Here is a 15,290-nt window from a genome sequence, read left to right as displayed (position 1 = left end):
CACACCGGCAACCCCTTCTGTGTAACATCTATACGGCCAGGGACTGCCGGAGGACCCCCCCTTAAGTTAACAAACATTATTAACCAGGACATGAGGGGGATTTCTTAAAACATACAAATGAATCAAAAATTGAAATAAACAATATTTACACAATTACGCAGAAAACGTTACAATTGATATATACAGATATCAGATGGCTAACCTTAACATACTTCTAGTACAAGGTATTTCCCATCCGAAACTAAAATATCAATCACATCATACAATATTTATTTTCTGCGTATGCTATTTGGGCCTACAGCAAGGTCACTAACTGGTGTCAGATCCTTACATGCGCAGAGGGCACGTTTACCGTGAGGGTACTTCTCCCCCAGTTACCCCCATACGCCCTGTTAGCCACGCTCTTCCGTTGAAGTGCCCATGCGCAGAGGGCCAGTTTACCGTGAGGGTACTTCTCCCCCCGGTTACCCCCATACGTCCAATTAACCATGACCTTCTGTTGAAGTGCGCATATGCAGAGGGTCCGCTTACCGTGAGGGTACTTCCGCCCCCGGTTACCCCCGCATGCCCTATTAACTTCATTAAAGGGGGCCCTTGCACTTCTGCGCCTGTTTCTGGCTTCATTGTGCACGTGCGGGGTGGCCAACCAGCCTAGAGAAAGCGTGACTCTCCCCTCCCCTATGTAGCCAACAGGCTGTAACTGCCCCTGGAGTTGTAGGAGACACCACTTGTCCCCACGTTTGTGCGACCCCATTCAAGAATGGCGCCGCCCCCTAAGGACCTTAAATTAACAGCTCACTAATCATGACCTTACCGCCTGACCAAAGAATAGCAATAAAAATGACAATTGATGACCTGTAAACGGGATTGAGTTTTAAGGAACAGAAACATATTAGTCAGACACTCTTCTCATCTATAAACATTAGTAGCAAAGCAGCAAAAACCTTCATAACACACCATACCAATCATCTGCTTCAGAGGATGGTGGGTGGGGAAAAAGAATTACAGCCTCCTAGAGGGTGGAGGGGCAGGCCGTGGTGCGCTGAGTCAAAGAGGCAGACGCCCACGCTCCAGTCCCTTTTAACCCCTCTTCAGCCAGGCCGGATCTAACCGGCCTGGCCTTTGTCCCATAGTGACCCGGAAGTAATTCATTCACTTCCGGGTCACTCTGGGAGCCAGCGTCCAATCTAAGTTTGAGGCGTGCCGCGTCATGGTGACGCGATGGGGGGCGCGCCACAACAGCTATAGCGGGTACCGGGTGGGGGTCGGTGCGCCCTGCCATACCTGCGGCAGGGCCGATGTCGGCCCCGCCTTTCCTTATGGCCAGGGACTGCCGGAGGACACACCCTTCCGTTAACAAATATTATTAACCAGGACATGAGAGGGATTTCTTTGGAAGTGGGGGGTCTTACAACCCCCCGGCCGTATTTATTAAAACATACAAATAACAATATCAGATGGCTAACCTTAACATACTTTAAAACAAGGTATTTCCCATAAGAAACTAACATATCAATCACATTATACAATATTTATTTTCTGCGTATCCTATTTGGGCCTACGGCAAGGTCACTAACTGGTGTCAGATCCTTAATCTCTAAACCACCTCCTCCTTTCGGAGTGCACATGCGCAGACGACCTGCTTACCATGAGGGTACTTCTCCCCCCGGTTACCCCATATGCCCTATTAACCAAGCCCTTCTGTCGAAGTGCGCATACTCAGATGGCCCGCTTACCGCGAGGGTACTTCCGCCCCTCGGTTACCCCCGTACACTATATTAACTCCATTAAAGGGGGCCCTTGCATTTCTGCGCCGTTTATTGGCGTCATTGTGCATGTGTGGGGTGGCCAACCAGCCTAGGGAAAGCGTGAGTCCCCCATTCAAGAATGACGCAGCCCCCTAAGGACCTTAAATTAACTGCTTACCAATCATGACCTTACCGCCACATGCCAGCGTAGTTGACTGACTATCTGGCCCTCCCTACCCTCCTACACTGAAAGGTTGTGTTGCATTCTGTTGTACATTTATACTGCCTTGCTTTGTTCCCTTTGCCTTTCCCTGTCTGGGTCTGCTGCCTGGAATGTATGATGCGTGCCTGCATCTTACATGCTGGGTTCCAGATTCCAGACCAACTGTATTATAATATCTGTATCTGAACCTGTACTGATGTGCTGTGCTTCAACTCCTATTCAAGAATTAAATCCTTACATTTAATCCAACTACAAGCGTCTTTGGATCTTTATATTGGCGACGAGGTAAACCCTGCAATTTCTGCCACTATTCTTGAAGCACAGGAGCAGAAAATCGTGAAAATTTTTATTTTGAGAACGGATGACAAAAGAAGAAAACTTGAAACTACCTTTTATCCTCTTCTCTTCAGAGAAAATACTAACTGATCCTACTACGTCGTAATTGCGAAGATTTACGACCTACCAGTGTTCTGCTACATATTTTCACAGCTTTTCGTGTTTGCCAACGGAAAAAAGAAAACGACAAGCATTACGTGAAAATCACCGCTTCTACCTTCATTTGTGGCGCATGTTCTGGCGATTCCAGTGCTCCTACTCCCGCGGATTGGTGATGTAGAGAATCGTTTTTATCTAATTTAATGCCTTTTTCTACATTGATATTGTAGTGCGCGAGGCTGTCTACAAGCTCGAGGCATCTCCTGACGTTGTCTCTCCAGCACGCGCTGCATCATCATCACGTGGTACGCCTCTGCCGTCATCACGTTGCACGTCTCAGCGCCATCTTGTGTATCCATAGTAACAGGTAAAATTGACTATATTTACACGCCGGAAGGTAAAATAGACAATATTCCTCGTGTTCTTCATTCTTCAAGTATTTTGACCAAGATAACGTTTATTTAAAAAAAAAAAAAATTCTTTTTGTTTTTTCCAACACGTGACTATTACCCTACTACAGATAAGGAAAACGATATAACTTACTTTGCTTCATTCATTTTGGGTAGACTATTACTGCTGGAATACTGCAATTTTTTCCTAAAAAAAGTGTATACCTGTACCTTTACTCTACTCTAGCCATTATGCAATTTGACCCGCCTTCAAAATTTTTGCAAACTAAAGGAGATCCGCCCATCCCTTGGACTAGATGGAAGGAAGAATTTTTTACTTACCTCAAAGCAATGGATGGTGAGAGGATGTCGGCGGAAAGAAAAAAAAACATTTTTTTGCATTGTCTTGGGTCAGAAGGACAACTTGTCTTTAGAACTTTACCTCCTGTGAGATCTGGGGGTGATTCAAGTGTTTATGATGAGGCTGTGCAGAGAATAGAGGGAAGATTTAAACCAGTAACCAGTGTAGCTTTAAATAGGTTTAAGTTTTATACCAGAGTACAAGATGAAAAAGAGTGTTTTGATGAATTTTTAACTGCTTTACGTGCACTTTCCCTCCATTGCAATTTTGGTCTAATAACTGACGAAATGATTGGAGATCAAATTGTGGTGCATGTAAAAAACAAGAAGGTACAAGAGCAGTTGTGGATTTTAGGGTATCCAAGTTTAGAAACTGCTATAAGTACAGCTAAAGCTTTAGAACAATCCGACAAGTGGATTAAATCCTTAGACAAAGCTTCTACTCCTTCCACATCCACTGGTGAGGTTAGCACGGTAAATGTGAAAACTCAAAGTTCTAATAGATATGATGGCAAAGGTAAACAGTTTTACTGTTTTAGGTGTGGGAGTCCAGATCATATAGCTTCTTTTCCACAGTGTCCTGCTTTGAATAGACAATGTAATAAATGTAATCGTAGTGTCCTGCTTTGAATAGACAATGTAATAAATGTAATCGTACTGGACATTTTTCTAAATATTGTAAAACTTCTGTTAAGTCCTTTAACGATTACAAGAAGCGTTCTTCTAATACTCCCAGACGTACTAATAGTAATGTATCTTATGTGGCGGAGAGAGAGAGTAATGATTCTTCTGTTAGAGAATCTGGTATTGTAGTTTCTATACAAACCTCGTTTGATATGACACTAGCAGATAGTCTGCCATCTCCTAAGAGTCTAGTGAATATTCTAGGTAAAACTCTTGAACTCATGGTGGACTCCTGTTCTCCGTGGACCATAATTACTCGTGATTATTGTGTGGAGTCATTTGGAAATCTGGTTGATGTAAATTCTTTGTGTAAACCAGATATTGATGCCTATAATTTTGATACTTCCAAAATCAGTTTTATAGGTTTTAAAGAAGTCCCTATTATTGTTAAAAACAATTCTGCAACTATTAAGATGTATGTAGCATCTAAAGGTGTAAATGTCCTAGGTTGGCGGGATCAAGCTAAGTTGGGGATCTCTTTGAATCCTAGGTTGAAAGATCCTGTGTGTGTACTAGCTATATCTGATGGGGACTATGACATAGCATCTATGTCTAAGGAGATATCTGACTCCTTTCCTAATGTCTTTTCTGAAAAACTTGGGATGTTGAATGGTTTTACGCACAAAATCAAAGTCAAACCGAATACTGTGCCTCTGAAACAGAAGTTAAGAGGTGTTCCCATTAGTGTCAGGGAGGAGCTCAGAGTCATGCTTGACAACATGGTCAAGGATGGTGTCATCGAGGAGGTAGAATCCTCTGAATGGGTTTCGCCTATTGTTTTGGCGATTAAACCTGACAAAACTATTAGGTTGTGTGTAGACCTGAGAGCGTTAAACAAATGTTTAGTCATAGACTGTCACCCATTACCTAACATAAATGAAATGTTGTGCATGTTAGATGGAGCCTGTGTGTTTTCCACATTAGATCTTAGGTCTGCATATCACCAGATAGAGCTCACGGAAGACTCAAAGCACTTCACCGCTTTCATCACTCCCCATGGATTGTTTCAATTTAAAAGGATGCCTTTCGGCCTAGCGTCGGCTGCTTCTGTTTTCCAGAGGGCAATGTATCATATATTTAAGGACCTGAGTGTCTACGTCAAATGCTTTCAGGATGATATTCTTGTTTTTTCTAAAAATGTCTCTGAGCATGATAGTCACCTTAAGGAGGTTTGTTCCAGGTTGGAGAAGTTTGGTTTGACTATCAAAGCTAGTAAGTGCAAGTTTTTTTGCAAAACAGTAGATTATTTAGGCCATTCACTTTCAGGAGATGGAGTTGTACCAAAAAAAAATCTTGTAGATGCTATTGTTAAGGCTCCTTCCCCGGACAATAAGGAAAAATTGCTTTCATTTGCAGGGCTTTGCGAATACTATAGCAAATTTATCCAAAATTTTGCAAGCAAAATGGAGCCTCTTAGAGAACTAACAAGGAATTCAGCCAAATTTATTTGGTCTGAGAAGCAGGAACAAGCTTTTAAACAAATCAAAGAGGAAATTGTTAATGCTCCTACTTTAAAGTCCTTTTGTGTTAACAAGAAATGCATTATTACAGTCGATGCTAGTCTTTATGGCATTGGTAGTGTGTTAAGTCAGTCATCGGGTAAGGATGAGTGGTGTGTTGCCTTTTCCTCGAGGACATTGTCTCCTACGGAGAGAAGGTACTCCGTTATTGAAAAGGAACTTCTTGCCTGCATTTGGGCTGTCGAACACTTCAGAAATTATGTATGGGGCAATCGATTTGTACTACGTACAGATCATAAACCCTTGGTTGGGATTTTATCTCCTGGAGGCGGATGGAACTCCACAGCGCGCATAGCTCGTTTGTCTTCAAGCCTTCAGGAGTATGATTTCGAGATTGTGTATGTTCCTGGTAAGTGTAATGTGACTGCGGATTTTCTTTCAAGGTTTCCTTGTGAGGATTCTCCCAAGGTGGATAATGACATCGACGTTGTTGCCTCTGTTGGAGATTGTGTTTCCAAGGAGTTCATTTCTTTGTCTGAAGAAGAATGGTTTGTTGAACTTGGCAAGGATGTGGTTTGTCAACATCTGTTTGATTTTGTAAGGAATGGTTGGCCACCCTGTAGGGGTGTTTCTCCGGATATAGCTCCCTTTTGCCAAGTTTCGTCGGAAATTGAAGAATTTTCTGGTCTACTTTTCAAGGCTGGTAAATTAATCCCGCCCCAATCCTTACAAGAGAAGATTCTGCTTCTCGCTCATCAGAGTCACATTGGCATGTCATCAATGAAACGTCTGATTAGAGAGAGCTTTTGGTGGCCGGGAGTGGATAAAATGGTGGATAGGCTAGTAAGAGATTGTTCGCATTGTGTTAACAGTGATAAAATGCTTCATTTGACCTCAGCTCCCCTTAAGCCTGTGTCGTGGCCCACCTTTCCCTGGCAGAAGGTGGGATTCGATATATCTGGCCCATTTAAACAGTTACCTTACAATGCTCGTTATGCTTTAGTCCTGGTGGACTACCACTCCAAGTGGCCCGAAGTAAAGTTTGTCAACACTGTTTCTTCTCACTCGGTTATTCTTTTTCTTAAGGAAGTCTTTGCTAGAGAGGGATTTCCTGAAACTTGTGTCACGGATAATGGGGTTCAGCTTGTTTCGGCTGATTTTGAGAAATTCCTTAGTACATATGGCATCAAGCATTACACCACCTCTCTGTATGAGCCTAGGGAAAATGGCCAAGTTGAACGCTTTAATCGTGTCCTTAAGGATTGTTTGAATGGTGTGCAGACTTCGGATGATGGTTGGTTGGATGTTGTGAGGAAAAGGTTGTGGACATATCGCATCACCCCTCATTCTGTTACTGGTGTCAGTCCCTTCAGACTCCTTAAGGGAAGGGAGCCTCCTTCTGATATATGTCCCTGGTGGATTAAAAAACTTGATGTAAATAATTCTGCTTTGGACCTTGCTGCTGTAGCCAAACGGGTTGAAAACAAACAACTACAAATGAAAACCTTGTTTGATTCCAAAATGAAAACCAGAGATAGTGATTTTGTGGTGGGGGAATGGGTGCGAATTAAAAAACCTGGTTTTCTAGTCAAGGGTTTTTCTAAGTTTTTCCCTCCTATCAAAATTGTTAAAGTTTTTAAAAATAGTGTTGTCACGCAAGATGGTAGAGTCTGGAATGTCCGTAGAGTGGCTAAGTGTTACAATGTTGAAAATGTACGTAGCTCTCCTTCTTCTCTTCTTGATAACTGCCAAAGGAGATCTGATGCTTTTCCCGCTATGTCTTCTCCCAATGCTGTTCATGTTGATTCTTCTGTTGCTTCTAGAGTTAAGGCTTGCAATAGACAAAAGAATGTTCCCAGCAGATATTTAGATTAATGCGCTCCCAACTTTCCCCTACTCCTTTTTTTTTTAGGGGTAAGATGTGTTGCATTCTGTTGTACATTTATACTGCCTTGCTTTGTTCCCTTTGCCTTTCCCTGTCTGGGTCTGCTGCCTGGAATGTATGATGCGTGCCTGCATCTTACATTCTGGGTTCCAGATTCCAGACCAACTGTATTATAATATCTGTATCTGAACCTGTACTGATGTGCTGTGCTTCAACTCCTATTCAAGAATTAAATCCTTACATTTAATCCAACTACAAGCGTCTTTGGATCTTTATACATGCCCTAACCTTAAATTCACAAACCTAGCCGTTATATTTTGTAGTCCGACTATCAGGCCCTACCAACTCACTACAAGGTCATGCCGTGTCTCTATACGTCACTAACTAGGCAAGAAGATTCCCTGCGATGGTTTCACCCCCCGGTGTGGACAAATGGATGCCGTCTTTTAAGAGGCACGACTCCCCCCTAATGCACCTCTGGGCTATATTCTGCATCAACCTCACAGGCTCGCTTCACCCTATTGGAAGCCCTGGAATGTCTGGGTTTACCCACCCTTCTCTCTAGGCGTACCCAGTCCTTCCCCACCCCCTCCCAAGTGTGTGCGAGATATGCTAGGGCTGTCTGACTCAGGGAAAGTGAACCCGCCACCATGGGGCCACTAGATGGTCTCAACTGATGGCATTACGCTGTGCCCAATAAGCCACGGCACCCCAGACACTGACACTCATTGTTGGTGCTATTGGAATGCTACCTAGGGAGCCACAGGCCCCAAGATCTCCTACGAGCATATCATGAATTCCGTGAACCACCTACCCTGACCACTATGTTCTGGGAGATGTACTGTGTAAGCCTACGTCATTACTATGTAATATCCCCACTATGCAGTGTTTGCCACAATGGCAGCTGGGAGCACAGGTGCCGTAAAGGCTAAGTACTGTTTCCCAACAAGGGGTGCCGAGGTGTTGCCTACACCCAGTACTCCGGGTTTGGCCAAGTGGGCAAGGCACACAGCACAAGCGCTTTAAGGCAGAGTACTGCTCCCCGACAAGGGGTGCTGAAGTGTAGCCTATTACTCCTTGGTTTGGCCAAGCTGGCAAGGCACACTCCTGTGTAGCAGTGTACTGCTACATTACTACGGCTGGCTCCACTAGTTGGTGACATACCTATACACAACCAATTTAGTGCTGGCACCTCCTGCGCTCTACCATAAGTGTATCGTGTTCACCATGCAGTATCCGTCCATGACTATTATTGTCCTGGGATAAGCTCCGTGCCAGCCTATCCTCCTACTACGGCAGTGTCCGCTACGAAAGGCGCCCGCGAGCAAAGGTGCTGTAATGGCAGATAACCTTTCCTCGCCAGGGGTATTGCTGTGTTGCATCCACTCGTAATACCTGTGTTCTGGTCAAGCTAGCAAGGTATACACGTATAAGGCAGCGCACTGCTAACTTACCACCAATGGCAACCACCAATGGTTGACACACCTATACAATTCAACTATAGCGCATAGACCACACCGTCTCCTGCTGGCACCGACCGAGCCTTTAAAATGATCGCCCATCACAGGTGATGCTGTACCTTGCCACTCACGTTTCAGGTCTACCGGACCCCTTGGTTGTCCACATCTTGCAGTCATGGCGGTGTGGGTCACTTCCCAGGCATCAGGCGTGGCTCCAGTCATAAATAAATGAAAATCAAACATCCATGATTAGTTCCTTTCACATTTAGATGACCAAAGACAATTTGCAAGTCAGTGCTACTTGTGAGACTGTATCCCCCTTTCTTCACCTACCCCCAGCTTAGGGTGCTTAGCCAATACTTGTGAACCATTGGGTGCCAACGGTATCAAACATAGGCATCCACATGCCTCAAATGAGCACCCGCCCCACGGGGCTTTCATCCCATGCAACAACACAGCAATAACCTGCTTAATATTACAGACCCCAGGACGTCCTCATGCTGTTTGTCATTATCTCACAGGATTAAACTATAAATGCTCAGGTGCAGCGCTTCATGTTTGAGCACAACTTCAGGCACCACTGATTTATTTTAGCTTTTCACTGGGTGCAGCCGCTGGATCCCTCTGGTCTCCTAACTTTGATCTTTTCTCACCGTCCCTTTCCCCTTCCTGTGCCTGCTTTTTCTGCTCTGCAGGCTCATTGCTGCAGTGGCCATGGGCTGGCACTAGTCCACATAGAGAATGGCTCTTCCCCGCCCCTCCATCCACTCTCTTTTCCTGCTCTGCAGGCTCGTTGCTACTCTGGCAATGGATTGGCCCCACAGTCTACAATGAGAACAGCTCTTTCCCCACCCCGCCATCCCACTCTCACCACTCTGCCTTCCCTTCTCTTCCAAACAGTTACCAGACTCCACCCTCCCCGGCCTCACAGAGGGCCTCAAAAACTAGTAAGTTGCAAATTGCGCAATTACCCCCTCACTTGTACCTTCAGCAAGAGTCCTTCTTGGTCTGGCAGGATGATTAGTTATTAGCATGTAAGTTAATAGTTAAGTTCAGTTCAAATAGCTTTATACAACAGCATGTATCATAAAAGCTTCAAATTGCATCTATACAATAAAACAATATTTGCAAAATTTTAGGATAAAGTCTTGGAGTACTGTGCAGATGGTTGTTAACAAATCTTGACATAAAATTAATAGCAGCATATTTGATTTAAAAACATAAAACAAATTTCATAAAAATCTTTAGTTTGGGGCACTACATACATAAGGGGGCATAATCCATCTCAGTAATCAATGTATAAAGTACAAGTGCTATCTATATTGTTGACAGTGTTCAGAGGTTGTAAAACATTCCAGGATGGTATATAGTTTTAGTCTCAACTAATGAGTCATAAATATCTACATTAAAAACACAACTCGTAGGGCTCTGATCTAAATTTACCAGGCTTGGCCTAGGAACTTTGCCACTCCGCATGAATACAGGACACTGGAATCAGATTTTAAAATACGCATGGCTGACCGATAATCGTCTCTACATATTGGTTTTAACCATTTCCTCTTAGATTTATCATAAGCAGGGCTAGCAACCAAGACATGGCCAACACATTCCACCAGAGCTCCACAGCACGGGCAACTCTCTGTCCTGTTCTCGTCTGTACTCACTTTGCCTTTCGGGTGTGAACAGGAAGCGTGTCGTATCTAAACTGGATATATAGAGTCCTATCTCTGGGACCTGGATAACATCTAGGTAGCGCTCCAAGCTTCTAGTTTGTTTAAACAGGAAGAACTCCTCTGTCAGTCCGCTCAACATTTGCTTGTATAGTTCTTGCCTGTCAATCCCATCCCAATAGTATCTCATGAGTTCCACTTTAGTAGGGGGCGTCTGGCTGTCCCATGAGTCTGGAAAGGGGCGACCACTCGGTCCCCCCGAACGTATGGTAGGGTGCCCTGACCCGCCCGGGAAACCATTTTGGGCGGGGGGCGTGCCCCGGCTGGTATGCCCGAAGTGGCGTAGCCGGGGCGCGCCCTTTCCCGCCCAAGAGGGGTTGTCCTAGACACCTACACCGCTGGCCACGCCCCGTAGGCGGATCGGAGGAGGGTACACGCCCTCCCGAGGAAGAATAAAAGAGCAACAATATAAGGAAGCATCCTCTTGTTCCTGTGCTTGGAAGCTGCACCTCCTCGTTGAACGTGAGCCCTAGACGGAACAAGGAGCCAATTTTGAGAACTTGTAATTTTTGTGTTTCTCATTTCAGTGATTCCGAAGCCTTGGATCCAGGACCGCGAGTCGAATAGCCGTGAACGATGCCTGGCAAGAAGGTCGGAAAGAAGGTCGGGACCGAACAAATGCTTCGCATGCTGGTGAAAGACATGGCGAAAATGAAGAAGCAGATGGCGGCAATGAATGGTACGGGTAGACCGAAGAAAGTCATCGGGCCAGCATTGCCGGGAGTAGTCCCTGCCGGGACAGGTAAAAAGGCCAGGAATAGGGCGGCAGGGGGGGAGGCCCCGGTGCCCGAGTCACCTCCGGCGAGCCCGGTCAGTCCAGTTGAGGCCCCAGTTCCGATCCCGAACGCGGGACAGCCAATCCCTGTGGTAGTTACACCCGTTAACGAGGGGGATATGCCTCCCGAACTGGCCGCCCAGTTGGCGGCGTGGTTAAGCAAGAGCAACGAGGGTGCTGTGGCACCGGGAAACACAGCCGAGGAGGCCAGGTTAATAATGAAGCAGTTGCGGCAATCGAGAGATGCTGCGAAGGCACCTTGTCCTCTTGTTTCCCCACAGAATCCCTCGGAACAACCGGCGTCGAGCGTTGGAACAGCAGCATCAACGGATCCAGCTACTGGTTCGGGTAAGCAGCCGTTGCCAATGGCGGGGGAGGGATCGTTACCCTCAAGGAGGGAAAAGGTGGTCCAACATATCCCGATGGATGTGAAAGAAAGGATTTGGGCGGATAAATATGTGAACATGTTTTCGCTGTTGACCGATCACTATGAGATAGAGCACGTTAGAAATCAGAAGGAGTTGTTGCATCCGAGTGTATGGCGTGCCAAAATGGCGGGTTTCAGGGTAGATGAAACGATCGCTAATTGGGCCAGAGTGTTTGGAATGTTCACTGCAATCATGGGGGAACGTAGGCCTGAAGTATTGTCGGGATTAGCTTGTTACCAGACACGTATAATGGAATTTTATGAAACGTATGAAGGCAATCAATGGATGGGTTATGATAACAAATTTCGTAAGGCCAAGGAGCACGACTCATCGCTGACGTGGGATTGTTTCGACTCCATTTCTTGGCAGAAGCAGGTTATGCCGAACACGACGAAGTCGTTTTCTTTCGGCGGGAATGGGGCGGAGCCTTCCCGCCATTATGTGGTGGCGCCCTTTCGGGCGGGCGCCAACAGTGATCAGCACACAAAGAGTAACGGGAACTCAAGTAGAAAAGGGGTCTGTTGGAGCTTTAACAGGGGCAAGTGCACTAGGCCACAAGGGACATGCAAGTTCAGGCATGAGTGTGCAGGGTGCGGACAGTCTTCACACCCCGAGAGTTTGTGCAGAGCCAAGAATGGTGATACAGGAGGTAGAGGAGGGGCCAAACAGGTCTAACATCGACCGAGGGGCACCGTTACTGACTCCCGTTGATATCATGGCAATGATCCCTTGGCTGAACGAATATCCTGATCATGTCTCTGCCGGGGTGTTGCGAGACAGTTTCTCATATGGTTTCCGCATCCCGGCGGGGGATTTTCGGGGGGAAGCACAGTGTAAGAACCAACTATCGGTTCAACAAAATACGGCGGTGGTACAGGCAAAGATTGCAAAGGAGGTGGCCCGAGGTCGGGTTACGGGTCCATATGAAAACCCACCGGTTGTCAACTTTGTTTGTTCACCGTTGGGAGTGGTCCCCAAGAAGGACCCAGGTGAGTTCAGGTTAATCCATAATTTGTCCGCTCCTAGGGGTCTTTCGGTGAACGATGCGATTGACCCGGGAGTTTGTTCGGTGCGGTATGCATCCTTTGATGAGGCCGTCGCCATGCTGAATCGCCTGGGGCCCGGAGCGCTGATGGCTATATCAGATATCGAGTCAGCGTTCCGGTTGCTCCCGGTACACCCACACGATCAGCGTCTCTTAGGTTTTGTGTTTCAAGGACGCTACTACATGGATAAATGTATGCCGATTGTTTGCTCCATCTCTTGTGCGTATTTTGAGAAGTTCAGTACTTTTTTGCAATGGGCGTTCACCAGAGCCACGGGCTTTACGCAGGTTATGCATTACCTTGATGATTTTCTGTTTCTGGGGGCAGCTGGGGACACGGAATGTGCACAGACTTTGAGGGAATTCTGTAATCTAATGAAAGGTTTTGGCGTGCCACTGGCACCAGGCAAGACGGTAGGGCCATCTACTTCACTCGAGTTTCTGGGAATTGAGCTCGATTCTGTAGAGGTGTGCTTCCGTTTGCCCAAGGAGAAGGTAATGAAATTTAAAACCTCACTTGCAATGTGCCTAGGCGCGAAAAAAGTAACTCTCCATCAGTTGCAACAAGCTGTGGGTCAGCTTAACTTTGCCCTTAGAGTGATACCGATGGCACGCCCCTTTTCCCGCTCTATCGCACAAGCCATGGTTGGCCTCAAGGAAGGGCACCACCGCACACGACTGTCAGCAGAGGTTCGCCAGGATATGTGCATATGGCTGGCATTTCTGGTGGATTTCAGCGGTCGCGTCGTGTGGAACAAACCGCCAGCTTCCTCCGAGGAGCTGGGGTTGTGGACCGACTCGGCAGGGAGTGTGGGCTTTGGCGCCATCTTTGGTAATCAATGGTCGGCACGAACATGGCCGGCGTGGTGGCACGATAGCGGGCTCACAGGTAACATTGGGTTTCTTGAGCTGTTCCCCATTCTGGTGGCATTGGAAACATGGCCAGAGGGGTTTCGTGATCGCACTGTGGTGTTCTGGTCTGATATTATGACCGTTGTTGAATGTATCAATAATCAGGCAGCACGCTGCAAATGGATTTTGAGGTTGCTGAAAGAAATTGTCCTGCTATGTATGAGACTAAACGTCCACTTTAGGGCAAGACACGTGCCTGGGGAACTGAACCAGGCAGCTGATGCACTCTCTCGTTCCCACATGCAGGCCTTCCGGGGTTTTCTGCCCTCAGCGGACTTGGTGGCGGCACCATTTCTCGAAGCTCTCTAGTCGCTCGGTGCCCCGGTTTACAAAACCTCGTGGGAGAGAGTCTAGCACCCAGGACAAGGAAGGCATATGAAGGGGCGTTCCGTTCCTATTGGGAATTTTTGGGTTCAGCTAGGGGGGAGCATTGGGGGCAGGAGGAGTATGTCCTGAAATTTCTGGTATCGCTACATCAGGCAGGCCGATCATTGGCAACAGCCAATAGGCACAGGGCCACCATTGCCTTCATGGCGCAGGCTCATGGCATCCAGGACCCCACATCGTCCTTTCTCATAAGGAAGGCTCTACGTGGGTGGCAACGCCTTGAGGGTCGTAGAGTGGATGAGAGGCACCCGATCGGTCTAGAAAGGTTGTCCCTGTTAATGTCCGTACTCCCTGCGACATGTTCATCTCAATCAGAGACAGTGCTGTTCCGGGCCGCTTTTGCATTAGCATTCCATGGGGCTATGCGGGTAAGCGAACTGGTAGCGAGGAATAAGCAGGATACGGGGGGAGGTCTGTGTCGAGAACACATTCAAATTAAGGGTGAGACGATGGTAGTCTCAATAGCCAGGTCCAAGACCGATCAGGGAGCGATCGGGGACTGTGTGGTAGTCCAGCGGATTCCAGGGTCTCCCATGTGCCCGGTAAAATGCGTGGAGGAGTATTTAGCGCAGAGGGCGGCATCATGGGGGGGAAGCTTGCTGAGGCACGCCGACGCCACCCCACTGACTAGGTTTCAGTTCCAGAGGGTGTTGACAATGGCAATCGCGGCAGCGGGCTTGAACCCGAGCGATTTTGGGACCTGTTCCTTCCGGATAGGGGCTGCTACAGAGGCTACAGCCAGGGGTCTGAGTGTTGAAAAGGTGAAACAGTTGGGGCGTTGGTCCTCGGATTGTTATAAAAGGTATGTGCGGTTGCACATGTTGTGAAGCTAATGTCATGCACTCACGCTTCTTGTTTTCACTGGGTGCAGCCGCTGGATCCCTCTGGTCTCCTAACTTTGATCTTTTCTCACCGTCCCTTTCCCCTTCCTCTGCCTGCTTTTCCTGCTCTGCAGGCTCATTGCTGCAGTGGCCATGGGCTGGCACTAGTCCACATAGAGAATGGCTCTTCCCCGCCCCTCCATCCACTCTCTTTTCCTGCTCTGCAGGCTCGTTGCTACTCTGGCAATGGATTGGCCCCACAGTCTACAATGAGAACGGCTCTTTCCCCACCCCGCCATCCCACTCTCACCACTCTGCCTTCCCTTCTCTTCCAAACAGTTACCAGACTCCACCCTCCCCGGCCTCACAGAGGGCCTCAAAAACTAGTAAGTTGCAAATTGCGCAATTACCCCCTCACTTGTACCTTCAGCAAGAGTCCTTCTTGGTCTGGCAGGATGATTAGTTATTAGCATGTAAGTTAATAGTTAAGTTCAGTTCAAATAGCTTTATACAACAGCATGTATCATAAAAGCTTCAAATTGCATCTA

Source organism: Lissotriton vulgaris, chromosome 5 (assembly GCF_964263255.1).
Source record: "Lissotriton vulgaris chromosome 5, aLisVul1.2, whole genome shotgun sequence".
NCBI lineage: Eukaryota > Metazoa > Chordata > Amphibia > Caudata > Salamandridae > Lissotriton > Lissotriton vulgaris.
Note: the sequence above shows the minus strand (reverse complement) of the source record.